At 44.0% G+C, this 15,734-nt stretch overlaps 1 protein-coding gene across 1 annotated transcript in view; it reads left to right on the top strand.

Annotated features, from left to right (window-relative positions):
• Nucleotides 1–4,969: 4,969 nt before the first annotated feature.
• Nucleotides 4,970–15,734, top strand: part of inavaa (innate immunity activator a) — a 32,830-nt gene continuing 22,065 nt past the window's right edge. Inside the window, exon 1 of the mRNA XM_035381017.1 lies at nt 4,970–5,077. The gene's annotated coding sequence lies outside the window, so the exon portion shown is untranslated. The remainder of the gene's footprint in view (nt 5,078–15,734) is intronic.

Raw genomic sequence — 15,734 nt, 5'->3', positions numbered from 1 at the left:
GCTTTTAACAAAGGAGCTTTGTCACAAAGCAGCTTATTGGGCAGTGAAAGGTTTGCAAAGAACTCACATTTTCACACGAGAAATGAGTCTCGACAGGCCCGAGAGTTCAAATGGTCACTTCCTGGTTCTCTTTTAGAAATGAATTAATGTGACTGAGAAATGTGACTTACACATGGTTCTGTGTGAACCTGTAGTTCATCTGAGCTTTCAGTATCTGTAAGGGAAATTGCAGAATTTGTGCAGTTTGTACTCGGACAGAGCGGCTGTGTTTGTGAAAGATGCTTCCGTTTCCATTAAGCATTTACAGACTTCCCGTTATGTTTTTAAAGCTGATCTATTAAAAAGTGTGTACTGTTCTATGCTGTGTACAGTATATTTATGTACAAGTTAAATACTTGCATTTGGAGGAGCTGAACTGAAACTGTAATATAACAGAGAGACAGAGTGCACATTTATTAAGACCTTGTGTTGCTTTTAGCATCGCCATTAAGAGAGCTCGCAAATTTGTCAGGTGAACCTATTTTTTACTGGCAAACTGAACCTTCTGTGCATCTCCTCCTCTTTCCAAAAGCACCTTTTGGCTACTATTTTTATCCGTGTAGTGCAGTTATCTCTAACATCTTTGGAATCTCACAAACTGTTATTTTCCTTTTTAGATGCTGTAGAGATGGAGTTCAAACTAGGGTTTGATGGATTTTTGTTCAGTCTTGTTTTTGTTCCAAGATTTTATAAATAGCCAGTAATTATCATTTTCATTTGATGGCTGTAATAGCAGAATGCAATTATATGGGAAAATGAAACAAAGATATGTTTTCATAAGAGGGGGTTGGTTAAAAAGTTTGGTTTGGTCTAGTTTTATATATAAATTGGGGGCCCACAGAGACCGAACATGCACCGGGCCCAGAATTTCATGCCACACCTCTTTCTGTAAGTATTTGGTATGTTAAACCTCTTGAGGAATAATGTGGATATATGCTGCCCCCTGTTGGTTCTGCATAGCTAGGTCAATCTCTGCAGCTAGTGACTGGATTTAACTGCCTCATGTCTGGAGTTCAGATAAAATAAACGTATGAATTAAAGTCTTAAATGAGCTCCAGTTAATCAGTGACTTAGGTGTATGTCAATGTTCAATTTCTTTTTCTTTTTTACAATATGTATAGCACTGTTCACAGACATTCCCTGCACACAGCTAGAAGAATATCTGATGCTCATTTGACTATCCATTTCCTTTCTTGATTTTTTTCAAAAAAAAAAAGTCAGAATTGACCACCCTAACTGACGGAGATTAGATGCAATATGCAAAGTTGATTGTAGCTGATATTACTACACATATGACATATAAGATTACACACTGCACAGTACAAACCATGACAGATGATTTTCATAAATACTTAATCTTTGATAGTTGTTTTCTGTACATAAATGTGCAAGAGTTACTAACCTTTACAAAATCTGACATACTAGAGACAACTATTGGTAATATCAATAATATACAATAATTATTTAACTTGTTTTAAATAATTATTAAATCATGACAACACTGTTTATATCATAATTTTATAATAGCTGCCAATGTTTGTTAGACCTATGAGGGCCCAAGAAATGGGGACAATAGCTTTAGCTTTAGGCTGAATCTTGTAATATTTGAATTGTCAAATTAAGGAAATGCTTTCTCACATGTTATAAATGATAACAGTTAGTGTTATCCAATGAACCATTGAAAAAAAGTGCATTGATACAGCGATAATAATGAAAAATATTATAATACCATGTCCAAGGGATTTAAAAAATCTTTTGATTCTGCTGGGGTATGCAGCACATTACTTATTGTTTATAACGCATGCTTTTTCATGAACAGCTATAACGCACGCATGTCTTTTCATGATCAGCTATAATGCATGCCTTTTCATGAACAGCTATAACGCATGCCTTTTCATGAACAGCTATAACGCATGCATTTTCTTGAACAGCTATAACGCATGCCTTTTCATGAACATCTATAACGCATGCCTTTTCATGAACAGCTATAACGCATGCCTTTTCATGAACAGCTATAATGCATCCCTTTCCATGAACAGCTATGACCCCAGATGTTTCCTGGTGGTGTGTTTTAACACTTCACCAAGCAAGGATGTGATGGCCCCATTTTTCTTCATGCAGCAGCCACCGAACGTTTCCAGGTTACATGTTTACCATACTGTTTTTAGACAGTACAGATACAGACCTGTTTTAGCACTACGATGAATTTATGTTTCTTTGTCATTGCATCCTTTGAATGAAAAATAGTTCAAATATATTAGCCAGCAGCTTTGTGAAGTTTTGCATTTATGACCGGTAGCATCTTGTTGATCTCATAGATAAATAAATATACTTTGTTTTCTTTCAAATTGGGATATGTGCAAAGGAGGCTGTTGTTTGTGACCCCAATAAATGTCCCATAACCTCTCTGATAGGGATAAGCATCTGAACAGGGGTCAGCAGGTCAGGGTGCACAACTGTGTCCTTTCAGGCCATAGGCTACACAGTTTCCATGGATCAATTAGCTAATTAGCTGCATACACCAGCGCTGGTTCACTGAGAGATTGGGCCACAGTAAAAACCACATTTTTACTGGGGCACAATAACTTATGCTAATAATCTTATGCTGTCACTAATGAATTTATCAATAAAAGCAATTAAAATGTCGGAGCACATGAAAGATTGGCTTTTTAAGTGACGATGAGCAGATGTTGGTGTGAAATCCAGAAACAGAAGGGCCCTCCTGGCTCCATACTTTCACATTTCTGTCCGTGTATGAAGTTCTGCAGTATCGTCAGCAATGGAGTTATTATGCAAAGATCTTATGGAGTACTTTTCGGTCAACTCAAAATGCAGTTCCCTCAACCTTGTACAGTGGTTTGGCCTGTGGGTATACACAGCCACACACTGCCTCCCCTTCTCCTCAGCTGCCTCCCACATTCCTCTCAATCCCCAACTTTGTTCCATGATTTTTGTTTCATGTCTTTGGTGGGGGGGGGGGGGGGGGGGGGGGGGGGGGGGGTGGGGGTCATGGTAACAAATTTCTCAGTTTCTCCCCATAAAGTATGCATCATGTCTTGAATAAAACAACACACACCTTACAGGAGGAAAAGCACAGTTCTGTGAGGTTAATTGGAAATAGAAAGGGCACTCATATAAAGAGTGAATCCTGCCGTAATCACCCCTAAAAATGATTGCCCACATGATCTTGTTTTTCAGGAAATTTTATCAAAGTTCCTCTTGTGTTCTCTTCTATAACTGCATACCATTCACTTGAAGACTGAAATTCATAATTCTACCACAAAATGCAACTAGTACTACACCTGTGCTTGTAATGCTTGCTATAAGTTATAATTTCAGGATCTGAAAGGCAGAAATTCAGGCTGTAGAGGCCCACTCTGTGACAAACACACTTTGTTCAGTCGAACACCTGGACACTGGGGGGGGGGGGGGGGGGGGGGGGCAGTGGAGCTATTCCACATGAGTGGCCATGTGAGTGGGTGTGCTGGCAGTCTGGTTAACCCCCCTGTGTGCGGCAGCTCCCAGAAGCCTCAGCAGCTCCCAGAAGCCTTTCACATGGAGATGGGGGCCAGTTTGATTAGCTGATCTTTTCACTCCTACATGGGGCAGACAGAGGAAGAAAGGGGACCATCTGCCAGGGCAGAGACAGGCCCCCGTGGGGACAACAAAAAGAATGGGTCATGTCAGATAGGCAGTGGGTGTTTGTGTGTGTGTGCACACGTGTGTATGTGTGTGCGTACGTGTGTGTGTGTGCACGTGTGATGTGTGCGCACATATGTGTCTGTGTGTTTGTGCGCACAGGAGTGTATGTGTGTGTGTGCGAGCGCACATGAATGTGCATGTGTGGTGTTTGCACGTGTGTGAGTTTATGTATGCATATTTTACATATGTAGAGGCATGTGTGTGTGCGAATGCCTATCTGTGTGTGCGTGCATTTGTGTGTGTGCCTGTGTATGTGTGTGTGGTCCTGTGTGTGTGCGTGCCTATGTGTGTGGGTGCGTACGTGCATGCCTGTGTGTGTGTGCTTGTTTGTGTGCATGTATGTATGTGTATGTGTGTGCGCATGCGCGTGCCTGTGTGTGTGTCTGTGTGTTAGTGAGAGAGCATGTGCATGCCTCTGTGTGTGTGTGTGTGTGTGAGCATGTGTGTGCCTGTGTGTGTGTGTGTGTGTGTGAGCGTGCGCGTGCCTGTGTGTGAGCATGTGCGTGCCTGTGTGTGTGTGTGTGTGTGCCTGCTCAGGGGACGAGTAATGATACCCCCCTCTCTGATGCTTTCTCATATGGGTGGTGTCCAGCTGGGGTATGGCTATTTGACAAAACCATGGTATCACTGATATCCATCTCTAGCGCATACACATTGTGCCCAATGTGTAACTTTACACCATACAGTTTTATAGGAATTATACATCGCGAGTCACGAAGAGGCTAGGTAAACAAACCAATACACAAGCGCGGCTCTGCGGACACAAATTCATCCGTTCTACGGCACTAATAGCCAGCTGTCTCGCACACTCGTGTCTTGAATAAACTTTTTTCAATCCATTCTTCTGCACTCAGGCTCCCGTTTCTAAGGCTTCAATAGCCACCCCCGGTGTGGCGTGCGCTACAGAAGTAGGCTCATTCAATCACAGAAAAAAAGTTTGTAGGGAGACGGAGTTTTTATGAGTTTTAGAGACGGGGTGGAAAAGCATTAAGAAAATGACACTTCCGTTATAGTTATTGCTATTGTTATTACTGCGTCGACAGTTTAAGTAAGAACGATCTAGAAAAGTGGCGCTGTTGTATTTATGCACTTAAATTAATCATGCGTTAAAATCACACTTGTAAAACCAAAAAAATTATTCCCGAACCCCCCTTCTATTATGAGAGAATGGTACAATCCTCAAACAGATGTCCCACTCCGGAACATTTGGGATGCTCAGCTAATATCCTGACGAGAAAGGACGAGCGTCTGCTGGCGTCATATGCTCTTATGGATTTATTGAAAGAATATATATTATCCCATATTTTTCCGTATCTCTGAAGAAGCACAGCAAAAGGTAGGTGGTACAAATATTTTCCCGAGAAAGTAAGAAAGCGCGTAGTTTTTTTGACCGAGTGAAAAAATAAAATAAAATGTAACGTACATTTTATGCGTTGGTCAGATTTTCATATTACAAGATTTGGAAAAGACGGAGGATTCTGAAAATTTAATATTTTCAGCACATGTCAAGGAAATGCCTTATTTCAATTTCCATACAGCATATTTTTCCATTAGGACAGCCAAGTCGAGGTTATTATAGAACTTGTCGGCAAAAGTCAGACATATGACGCCTAAATCGGAGTCAATAATCTAACTTTGCTCGCCGTGGCTACGTCATAAATACGTGTTTGAAAAAAGTTACCTTGTCCTGCATATAGGGTGCTTATATGTAGCCTTGACTTTTCCAGCGGTTAGCCCTTAAATAACTAAATGACTATGCCAAGTGGATTTCTATTGATGTGTGTGGGGATAATGCCGTTTCCTATTTCTTCTGTGTTTGTGTTCATATAATGGCATGCGTCGTGTGAATCATCATAAATTGTTGAAAGATTCTGATGGCTCTAAGACTCTAATTTGCAACAAAGAACCTGGTACAGCGGGTCTTTAGTGGTAACATACAAAGTTCTCTCGGATTATGTCCAAGGCTTTTGTATTTACAGTAGGTAGATTAGATCATCCACGTCCTGGGCTATGATCATGGCATCAAACGCTAAGCGTTCTGTTTTCATCTTACATACTGATAAGGCTTTATTGGGTAAATATTTGCGTTTGGCTGTTTTAAAACTCTTAAAAGGCCATCGTAAATTGTCCAGCTGCTTCAGTTCTCCGACACACTGTCGATAAAAAATGAAAACCCCTCACTGGAACTGGCCTGAAGGATGGACTGTAAAACCGCTGTTTAATAGAAAGTGGCTTATCCTTAACTTTACTGTTCACACTATAGAGAAAAACGGTTGAGAAAATGTGCTTTGTCCCTCTTCAGACAACAAAACCACCATAATCTTTGGTCTCTTGCTCCCTTTTAGTTTTACTTATCACAAAACCTTCAAACAAATGGCTCAAATTCAAGTAGAAGTAATCTGACGCAGTATATGGTGACCGTGAATAACCCATTGATGTGGTGGAAGTGCTTACGCTTAAGCTTCCGGTACAATGTACATCAAGCACTTCTGAAAACTTTCAGTTTTTTCTCTTTTTTTGCCAATTTGTCACTTATCGTTTGTCACTTAGTTTTATATTTTATTGCAGTGATAGAGCAGATATATAGTACTGTAGAGGGTTAAGCACTGTCTGGTGCGAATGAAAGATCAAGGACGTGTAGAGTTGGAGAGATAAAACTTGGGTGCATGTTATTGAAAGCTGAACAGGGTGTGATCCTCCTTTTGGTGAAGTTGCTGTGGAAGAGCTGGGAAAGTTCATGCCATGTCCTGACTGAGGCCAGCCTGGACCCTGAGAGTCCATCACAACAAGTGTGAAATAGGCAATGTATTCCCACAAATCAGACCTCTTGGTCAGGTCTTACACTTGTGGTTTAGTAGGCCTTGATGCAATCCTGTATCAATCCCGGAGCCATCAGAGCTGAAAGCCACAAATGCATTTATGCAACTGACTGAAGAAGAGTTTTAAAGTGCATTGCAATGAGTTCCCTCTAGCAGGGATTAAAGTAACTGGCCCATTCAAATGAAAATTGCACCTGTTTTGGCTCAACACATTGCATGTACATTTCCTATATCTATTTTTGTCCCACAGATGAACACAAAAATTGCAAATGAAGTACTCTAAAAGGCAACTGGAAGGCTTCGAACTGATCTTCGAAATGTCCACGGTTGGCTAGTACACACATTCATTTTGTCTTTAAATTTTTTTCAGGTAAAATAATATAAGACTTTTAAACAGAATGAATGAAATCACAATCAGCACATTTTCGAAATTTTATGTCTTTTTTGAAAATAAAAAGCTGCTTCATTTTACAGCTGAGTCTGGGGTTGACGCTGTGCGATGCCGTGCAGTTTGCCGTCGGAGTGTGCCCCGGTGTTTGGGGCCGGCAGCATGTTTGGGATCTGGGCATTCTGTGCAGCTGGCAGATGCGGAGTCGAGAGACCGTGAATAGCATGGGAATCCACGGCGCGCCAGGGTTGGGGGGGGGGGGGGGGGGCGTGTCACAGAGAAGCTAACAGCACGGGTCTATTGTTCAGTGCTGACAGCTCTGTGGAGATCTCACGGTGCAGTGCGATAGCTGTCCAGGAAGACTGCACGCTTGCTTTCCACCAGCAGCCCCCCCCCCCCCCCCCCCCCCCCCCCAAAATCAAGGACGTCTCAATTTCACTCGCTGACGCATGGGGAGCGACACACAGTCTGTTAACACTACAAATGGCATCAGGAATCATCTTTCATTTCTTTACATTTTTTTCATTCCTGTTGAATATTTACCCAACATACATGATTCTCTGACATATTTTCAATGTTACCACACTGATATAGTGCCCTGGCCATTTTTTCTGATTCCTGAGAATTTTCAATGAAAGATGTTTTACTAAAACTTACAATCTTACAATGAAGAAAGAATTTTTTTAAAATAAATATTGGTGAAAATACTGATGTTTCACTACAAATTGTCAGTAATCTGTGGGAAATGTAATGCTGGCTATTCTGGAGCGTTAAAGTGTTTCAAATAGAAGTATTCTCCCCAGTTCAGGATACAATAGTGTGTTGGTTGGGTAAACTGTTCTCCCTTCTCTTGAGAACTGGGGTTGTTGGTGTCAGTGTGTTACTTCCTTCCTTTTTTCACAAATGTGCCATGGAATCATCTCCTCAGAGAATGAGGGGCTTCTTGGTCAAACTCGGGCAGTTCTTTATGGATCTCTGGACCTGTGTATAAGAACACACTCTGTGTTTCTGTGCTCTTTGTCCTTCTATATCCCCTTCATGAATGGCTTGTTAATGCTCTTCGATGCTCTGACAGATGTCAAATGAGATTATCTCCTCAATTCAGTGTGACTGCAGCAGAAAACCACCCTTGGAATCTTTGAAAGGGACAAAGGTTAAGGGTCTCATTTTTAAACTGTAAGATTTTTTTAAAGACAGCTCTGCAGTTCAGACTCAAGGTGAGACCTGGGCTTGTGCTACCGCTAGGATTCAGGGCCCATTTGGAAACCCACCATGGTATTTTTGTTTGTTGTGTTTCAGCACTTTCTCTTTGAAGCCAAAATGCCTGGAAATTAGTTAGGCTGTCAAGGTCCAAGGAGTGTCAGTTGGGCAAAGGAGGCACATGGGGTGAAACCCGCTGCAGCGCTGTGATCTTTTTAAGCCAGGGTACAGTGATGAATGGATATCAATGATAAGCTTGTAGTCAGGGAAACCTTAACTGTGAACAGATGTGGTTCTGGCTACACTGTACCACACACCTCACTCTGCCCACACTGTACCGCACACCTCACTCTGCCCACACTGTACCGCACACCTCACTCTGCCCACACTGTACCACACACCTGACTCTGCCCACACTGTACCGCACACCTGACTCTGCCCACACTGTACCGCACACCTCACTCTGCCCACACTGTACCACGCACCTGACTCTACCCACACTGTAGCACACACCTGACTGCCCGCACTATACCACACACCTCACTCTGTCCACACTGTACTACACACCTCACTCTGCCCACACTGTACCACACACCTGACTCTGCCCACACTGTACCGCACACCTCACTCTGCCCACACTGTACCGCACACCTCACTCTGCCCACACTGTACCACGCACCTGACTCTACCCACACTGTAGCACACACCTGACTGCCCGCACTATACCACACACCTCACTCTGTCCACACTGTACCACACACCTCACTCTGTCCACACTGTACCACACACCTCACTCTGCCCACACTGTACCACACACCTCACTCTGCCCACACTGTACCACACACCTCACTCTGCCCACGCTGTACCACACACCTCACTCTGCCCACACTGTACCAGACACCTGACTCTGCCCACACTGTACCACACACCTCACTCTGCCCACACTGTACCAGACACCTGACTCTTACTGGGTGCTTTATTGTGAGGAGCCTGGCCGTGTAAATAAGTACAGCACCCAATTTCAGACATCCAGGTGCTTTATACACCAGCTCCCTGTTCACAGTCTGTTATACACCAGCTCCCTGCTCACAGTGTGTTTGGATTACACCGATCTTGACACACACACACACACAGACACGCATGCACACACAAACACACACACACACCTGTTTTCAGATTGAAATTGTATTTAAAGCATACTTGTTTGTGTTGTCATAGCCTTATGTCTCAAGCAGTGTTGATTTGGTGGATACACACCCTCTTCTGTTTGGGTCTGTAGACTAAACAGGAAAAGACATCAGCAGGATGCGCAGATTAGTTATTGTGAGCGATTGAGGAAGGAGATATGAAGAACAGTATCTTCCTGTGACAGATATGAGACTGAGATGACAGATCAGAGGTTTACTTGGGCCTGCAGAATGTAGCCAGCTCTGTAAATTTATATTTCTGTTTTGAATTTTTCACAGTATTTTTTCATGACCTTTCATAAATATAAGAGAATTTAGCTGCCAGCTTTCCTGCCAATGGGCCTGTTTTCAGAGATTGAAAGAAGTATTTCTCTTATCATATCCATTGTTCTTTTGTTTGCTGTTGCACTTTTGACCTTTTTATCTGCATTCGGCCTGACTAATAACAAGGAGTGGTGAATGGAAACATTCTGCAGGTGACTGTTCTTTCTTCCTGGGGATTTTAAGATTGTTCTCAACATTTTCCCAGCTTCTGCTCAATGGACACATGTTGCTGAATGGATTCTGAGCACTCACCAGACCAAAATAAGTCAGGCCTGGTCTTGGTGAAATTGTTTGGTTTTTAACCAGAATATCAGCACCACCACCCATCTTCCCACAGAAAGGTTTTAAGCCTCAGGAGCCGTGCAGTAGCACTGTCGCCTCACAGCAAGAAGGTTGTGGGTTTGAATCCGGCCTGGGCCTTTCTGTGGGGAGTTTGCATGTTCTCCCTGTGTCCGCGTGGGTTTCCTCCAGGTACTCCAGTTTCCTCCCACAGTCCAAAGACATGCAGGTAGGTGAACTGGAGACTCTAAATTGCCCGTAGGTATGAGTGTGAGAGTGAATTGTGAGTGAATGGTGTGTGTGCCCTGTGATAGATTGCCGGCCTGTCCAGGGTGTATTCCTGCCTCTCGCCCAATGCACGCTGGGATAGGCTCCAGCATCCCCAGCAACCCTGCCCAGGATAAGTGGGTATAGATAATGGATGGATGGAAGAACTTCACTTCTTAAAAAAGCTTTCCTGCTTCTCAGTTTTGGCCCCACTGGTGTTTGGTTGCCAAGCTTTGGTGTGGTGATAAACGAGCAGGCTGGCGGTCTGTGTGGTGATAAACGAGCACACTGGCGGTCTTGTGTGATAAACGAGCAGGCTGGCGGTCTGTGTGATAAACGAGCAGGCTGGTGGTCTGTGTGGCAGTAAACGAGCAGGCTGGCGGTCTGTGTGATAAACGAGCAGGCTGGTGGTCTGTGTGATAAACGAGCAGGCTAGCGGTCTGTATGGTGATAAACGAGCAGGCTGGCGGTCTGTGTGGTGATAAACGAGCAGGCTGGCGGTCTGTGTGGTGATAAACGAGCAGGCTGGCGGTCTGTGTGGTGATAAACGAGCAGGCTGGCGGTCTGTGTGATAAACGAGCACGCTGGTGGTCTGTGTGATAAACGAGCAGGCTGGTGGTCTGTGAGATAAACGAGCAGGCTGGCGGTCTGTGTGGTGATAAACGAGCAGGCTGGCGGTCTGTGTGGTGATAAACGAGCAGGCTGGCGGTCTGTGTGGTGATAAACGAGCAGGCTGGCGGTCTGTGTGATAAACGAGCAGGCTGGAGGTCTGTGTGATAAACGAGCAGGCTGGAGGTCTGTGTGATAAACGAGCAGGCTGGAGGTCTGTGTGATAAACGAGCAGGCTGGAGGTCTGTGGGCCCAATAGGGACAGTTCAGCGGGGACATTGAGAGGAGATGGTGGATCCGTGGGTGTGTCTTTCTGGGGCCACTGTACGGCTCGTTTGAGAAACATTTCCGCTGAGGACACATTTTCACCTTCAAATTAGTGTGAGGATGAAAGGGGGGGGAGGAATGCACACTCAGAGCCTGGTGGGGGAAAAGCCACAGGTCCTATAGATATCCCCTAACCCTCAGCCTACAGAAACGCCCTGCAAACACATGGTCTGTTTAGGAGGACTGCTCAGAATGGTTGAGCAAGTCGAGCCGTTAAGGGCTGTTGGGCTGGAGAAAAAAGGTGGAAGGAACCGTTTCCTCGCTGTGACCTAAAGGGTCTCCTAAAGAGTCTCTACCCACTGAGGGGTTCACCTCTGACCCCATCCTGCCCTCTCACCCCTATCCCCATTGGCCCACTCACTACCCATCAAATAATTGATAAGTCAGTCGTTATGCCATTGCAGTTTAGCCAAAGCGACTTACAGAGATGCATTTAATCACAGAGATGAGCTGGCCTGCTGCGAGAGGGTGCTGGATGGAGAGGCGGGGCCAGAGTGTGATGGAAGAGAGGAGGACAGGTGTTGAATAGCGGGATGGCGGAATGGCTGGAGTGAATTCAGGCTGAATCAGCGTTCTGCACTCGCTGCAGTGGCCTGATGGCACAGACCAGCCAGCCGGGCAGCAAGGTGGTACAGGAGTCCAGGTGAGAGGTTAGGAGGCCCTGGATGAGTAACTCCCTAGCCTCTTGTGTTTGGAAGGGGCAGATTCTTCTGGTGTTTGGAAGGGGCAGATTCTCCTGGTGTTTGGCAGGAGCAGATTCTCCTGGTGTTTGGAAGGGGCGGATTCTCCTGGTGTTTGGAAGGAGCAGATTCTCCTGGTGTTTGGAAGGAGCAGATTCTCCTGGTGTTTGGAAGGAGCAGATTCTCCTGGTGTTTGGAAGGAGCAGATTCTCCTGGTGTTTGGAAGGGGCAGATTCTCCTGGTGTTTGGAAGGAGCAGATTCTCCTGGTGTTTGGAAGGAGCAGATTCTCCTGGTGTTTGGAAGGGGCAGATTCTCCTGGTGTTTGGCAGGAGCAGATTCTCCTGGTGTTTGGAAGGGGCGGATTCTCCTGGTGTTTGGAAGGAGCAGATTCTCCTGGTGTTTGCAAGGAGCATATTCTCCTGGTGTTTGGAAGGGGCAGATTCTCCTGGTGTTTGGAAGCTGCAGGATAGAGAGGCTGCTACAGTAGAGGCTCAGCTGGTCATCCGGAGTCACTAAACGTTCTTAGCCGAGCAGTGGAGAAATACTGTGGAGCCGTTGACAACAATTAAAGCATCAATCGACAGGAATCGCTTCACCAGTAGAACGAGGAGCTCTCTCTCCTCCTGGTGAGCTGCAGGTAGGGAGGGGCATGCAGGTGGAGGAGGGGCATGCACATATATGTGCCTGAACTTGAACGTCAGAATGTTGAGTCGAGTGTCATCAGCATAACAGTCAAATGACTCTCCATGAGCGCAGATAACTGGACCAAGTGCTTGTGTGTGAAGCGAGAAGAGGTCCAAACACTAAGCCCTGTGGGATACCTGTGGGATGACCTCCTCCCAGCGCCCAAATGCAACTGCTCGGTCCGTTTGGCCTGGAGTCTCTCTGTCTGCCGGACGTCCACCAGCCAATGCCCCCGGAGGTGTCAGGAGATAGTGTCCTCCGCAGCAGATAGCACAGATAGCGGGGTTAGGAAGAGGGCTTTTTTTAAAAATGGGGTTGTTTTAGTGGCACACCCGGGTCCCGATTTGTGGGCTGCCAGTCCCAGTAGTATTAGCATGTTAGCACACGCATGAGGTCCCCCTCTGAATGACAGAAGAAACTCAGGTCACTGAAACAACATCCCATTGAACTTTCTCATGGGAGAGGATGTTGCTTTACACCCCCCCATGACTCATGCTCAGGGAAAGAGCGGATGGAAATCAATGGTTTGTGTGGGTAAAACCCGACTGGAAAACGGCTTGTAAATCCTACCAAGTTGATCCTGTGGATGTACACAAACACACATTTCATTTAGAGGTTCCAATTGGTTATCTTATTTAGAATGCATATGCATATTCATATTCAGAGTGCATGTTCTTCAGAGGTTTATTTGGTTATCTGATTTATAAGGTGGTTGCCTCTGTTGACTGAGCTCATCATTGAACTGCTTATTAGGCTGTTTTTTTTTCAATTGTGCATGCTGGATATTGTCCATGGGTTGAGTACAATGGGCCTATAAATCCAGTCATAATTTAAGGTAGTATACATGTGAAGGTTCTCACACACTGCTAGCTTTTCCTGGCCAATTAGTCAATTTAATAACAATATAATACATAACTATGAGAATGAGTTTGATGTTGAGTATAATACTAGAATTAATTCTCACCACCTATAGCTATCTTTCTCTTTGTCATCAATAATTTGCTTTCTTGTATATTGGCAATATATTTCTGTGGTGAACAGCATATACTCAAGTAAAACTGATTAAATTTTTAAGACATTATTTATATATATAATATATTTTATAAATATCAGGACAAAATATCGCTAAATATCACAACCTATCTGAAATTACTGAGGAATATCAAAGAATTTAATCTTTTTAATATTTTAACCAAACTTTATAAGGGACAGTCATCCATCCATCCATCCATTATCGACACCCGCTTATCCTGGGCAGGGTGTCTGGAGCCTATCCCAGCTTGCATTGGGTGAGAGGCAGGAATACACCCTGGAAAGGCCACCAATCTATCACCGAGCACACACACCATTCATTCATACCTATGGGCAATTTAGAGTTTCCAATTCACCTACCTGCATGTCTTTGGACTGTGGGAGGAAGCCGGAGTAGGGACAGTATTATCTTCAAATGTAATTACTAAATTGAAAGTATTGATTTATGAAGGCATTTCAACAAGATGATTGGCAGGAATTTGAAAATGAAAATAAAGTAATCATTAAAAATAGACTACAGCTCATCATTTGGTGGTTGGCATAATAGTATTCCCTGTTTTTATACTCAAAATGAAGCAGATGGAGTTTGGGGGGGGGGGGGGGGTGAGTGAGGGGGGCTAAGGGGGAAGAAAAAGTAAGTGGTTCCAGACCAAATTTTAAAAAACCTTCTGGGGCCACACAAACACATCTTTATTAGGAAGACAGAATTTTAAGGAATTGATCAACACTGAAATTGCATATAACCATATTTGTAATACATTTGAGAGTTTAGCCAAAATGGCCATTTTTCCTTTGAAGTCAAGTAAGACATTTGTTTGGGTGGTCTGTGAAAGCTAAGGCAAGGCCAGATGCATTTTGCGTGATATGATCCCTTGGAATCCATCTTATGTGGCATAAGAGAGCCCCACCCTTCATGGCCCAGTGTGTGGTGTAGGGGTGCTTGTTGAATTCGTGGGATGTGGTGAGGAGCAGGTGCAGAGAGAGCATTCCTACCGCCATCTGTTTCCTTTCGAGGGTCGAGCCCCCGCAAACACTCTCCTCCCAGCGGTACGGCTTCACCCGCTCCGTCGCGTCTCGTTTCCATGACGCCAGATCAGTCAACTGGTTTTGGATATTCATCGTGCACGGGAACAGTCAAGCATGCGGCGAACTTTCTTTGTTTAGTGCGCCAAGGCAGTCGTGGGCAGGAGAATTGGATAGTGTGTAGTTCATTGCGAAATAAATGTTCGCACCCAATTTATAGGGAATGATCAGTGCATATGGGCGCGCGCATGCGCGTTTTTTAATTTAATTTGTTCAACAGAAATACTTTACGATTTATGTCTGTACAATCGCGTGAATTTTGAAACGGGTGCTGAATAGCGCTGAAAAGAGTCTGCAACAGCTAGGCCTGTGTAACCTACAAGCATGCTATCTGGATATTTTTTGATGTTTTAAAATTTGCATGGGTACGTGTACTTTTGCTGCAACTCGGACAATTATGTTGGCTAAACCTATCCATTTATAGAAAAGTGGCCCCGTAGCCTAAATATGTGATTCTAGGGATCATGGCTTTATGTTGCAGCGCCATCTTATGGGGTAAAAGAAAACGTTTGTTGAAAAGGAACGACACAGAATGCACTGGAGAGAACGCCAAGAAAAAACTAATAATTTTCTTACTTTTTACTAATCCACCACAACGGGGATTTGTGCGCTTAGATTGTGCAATACGCTGCCCTGGCAGTAAACATTTAAGAGCAAGTTAAAACACACTTTTTTGTTCGTATATTGTTTTATTTGGGCCCACTGGTATTCGGCTATTACTTTCTATTTAACTTTAGAGTATGCAATTTATCTCGCTATATTATTTTTATGTAATTGTCTTTTATTGATTTGTTATGTGTTTCTTTCTATTGTGATGCGCTTTGAGCTGTTATGTATTGTATGAAAACATGAACTGCAAATACACTTATCACGAATAAGGCGTTAACTAATAATGTTAACAAACGGACAAATTGTAAGGCAATAACAAGCTACATATGACTTTACACTATACAGCAGTTGCAAGTTAATAGATAGCCTAGTACTTGCATGCAACATTGTTTTTTTCCCCCATCCAAGTCTAATTATTGGTAAATTACTTTCCAAAGTTAGTGGACAAACCGTTTTCTCAATAGATATCTGCAAAAACCTAAAAGAGAAAGGACACTGCGTCAG

The sequence above is a fragment of the Anguilla anguilla genome, chromosome 11 (assembly GCF_013347855.1).
Source record: "Anguilla anguilla isolate fAngAng1 chromosome 11, fAngAng1.pri, whole genome shotgun sequence".
In the NCBI taxonomy this organism is placed as follows: Eukaryota; Metazoa; Chordata; class Actinopteri; order Anguilliformes; family Anguillidae; genus Anguilla; species Anguilla anguilla.
This window is presented reverse-complemented; position numbering and strand designations above follow the sequence as displayed.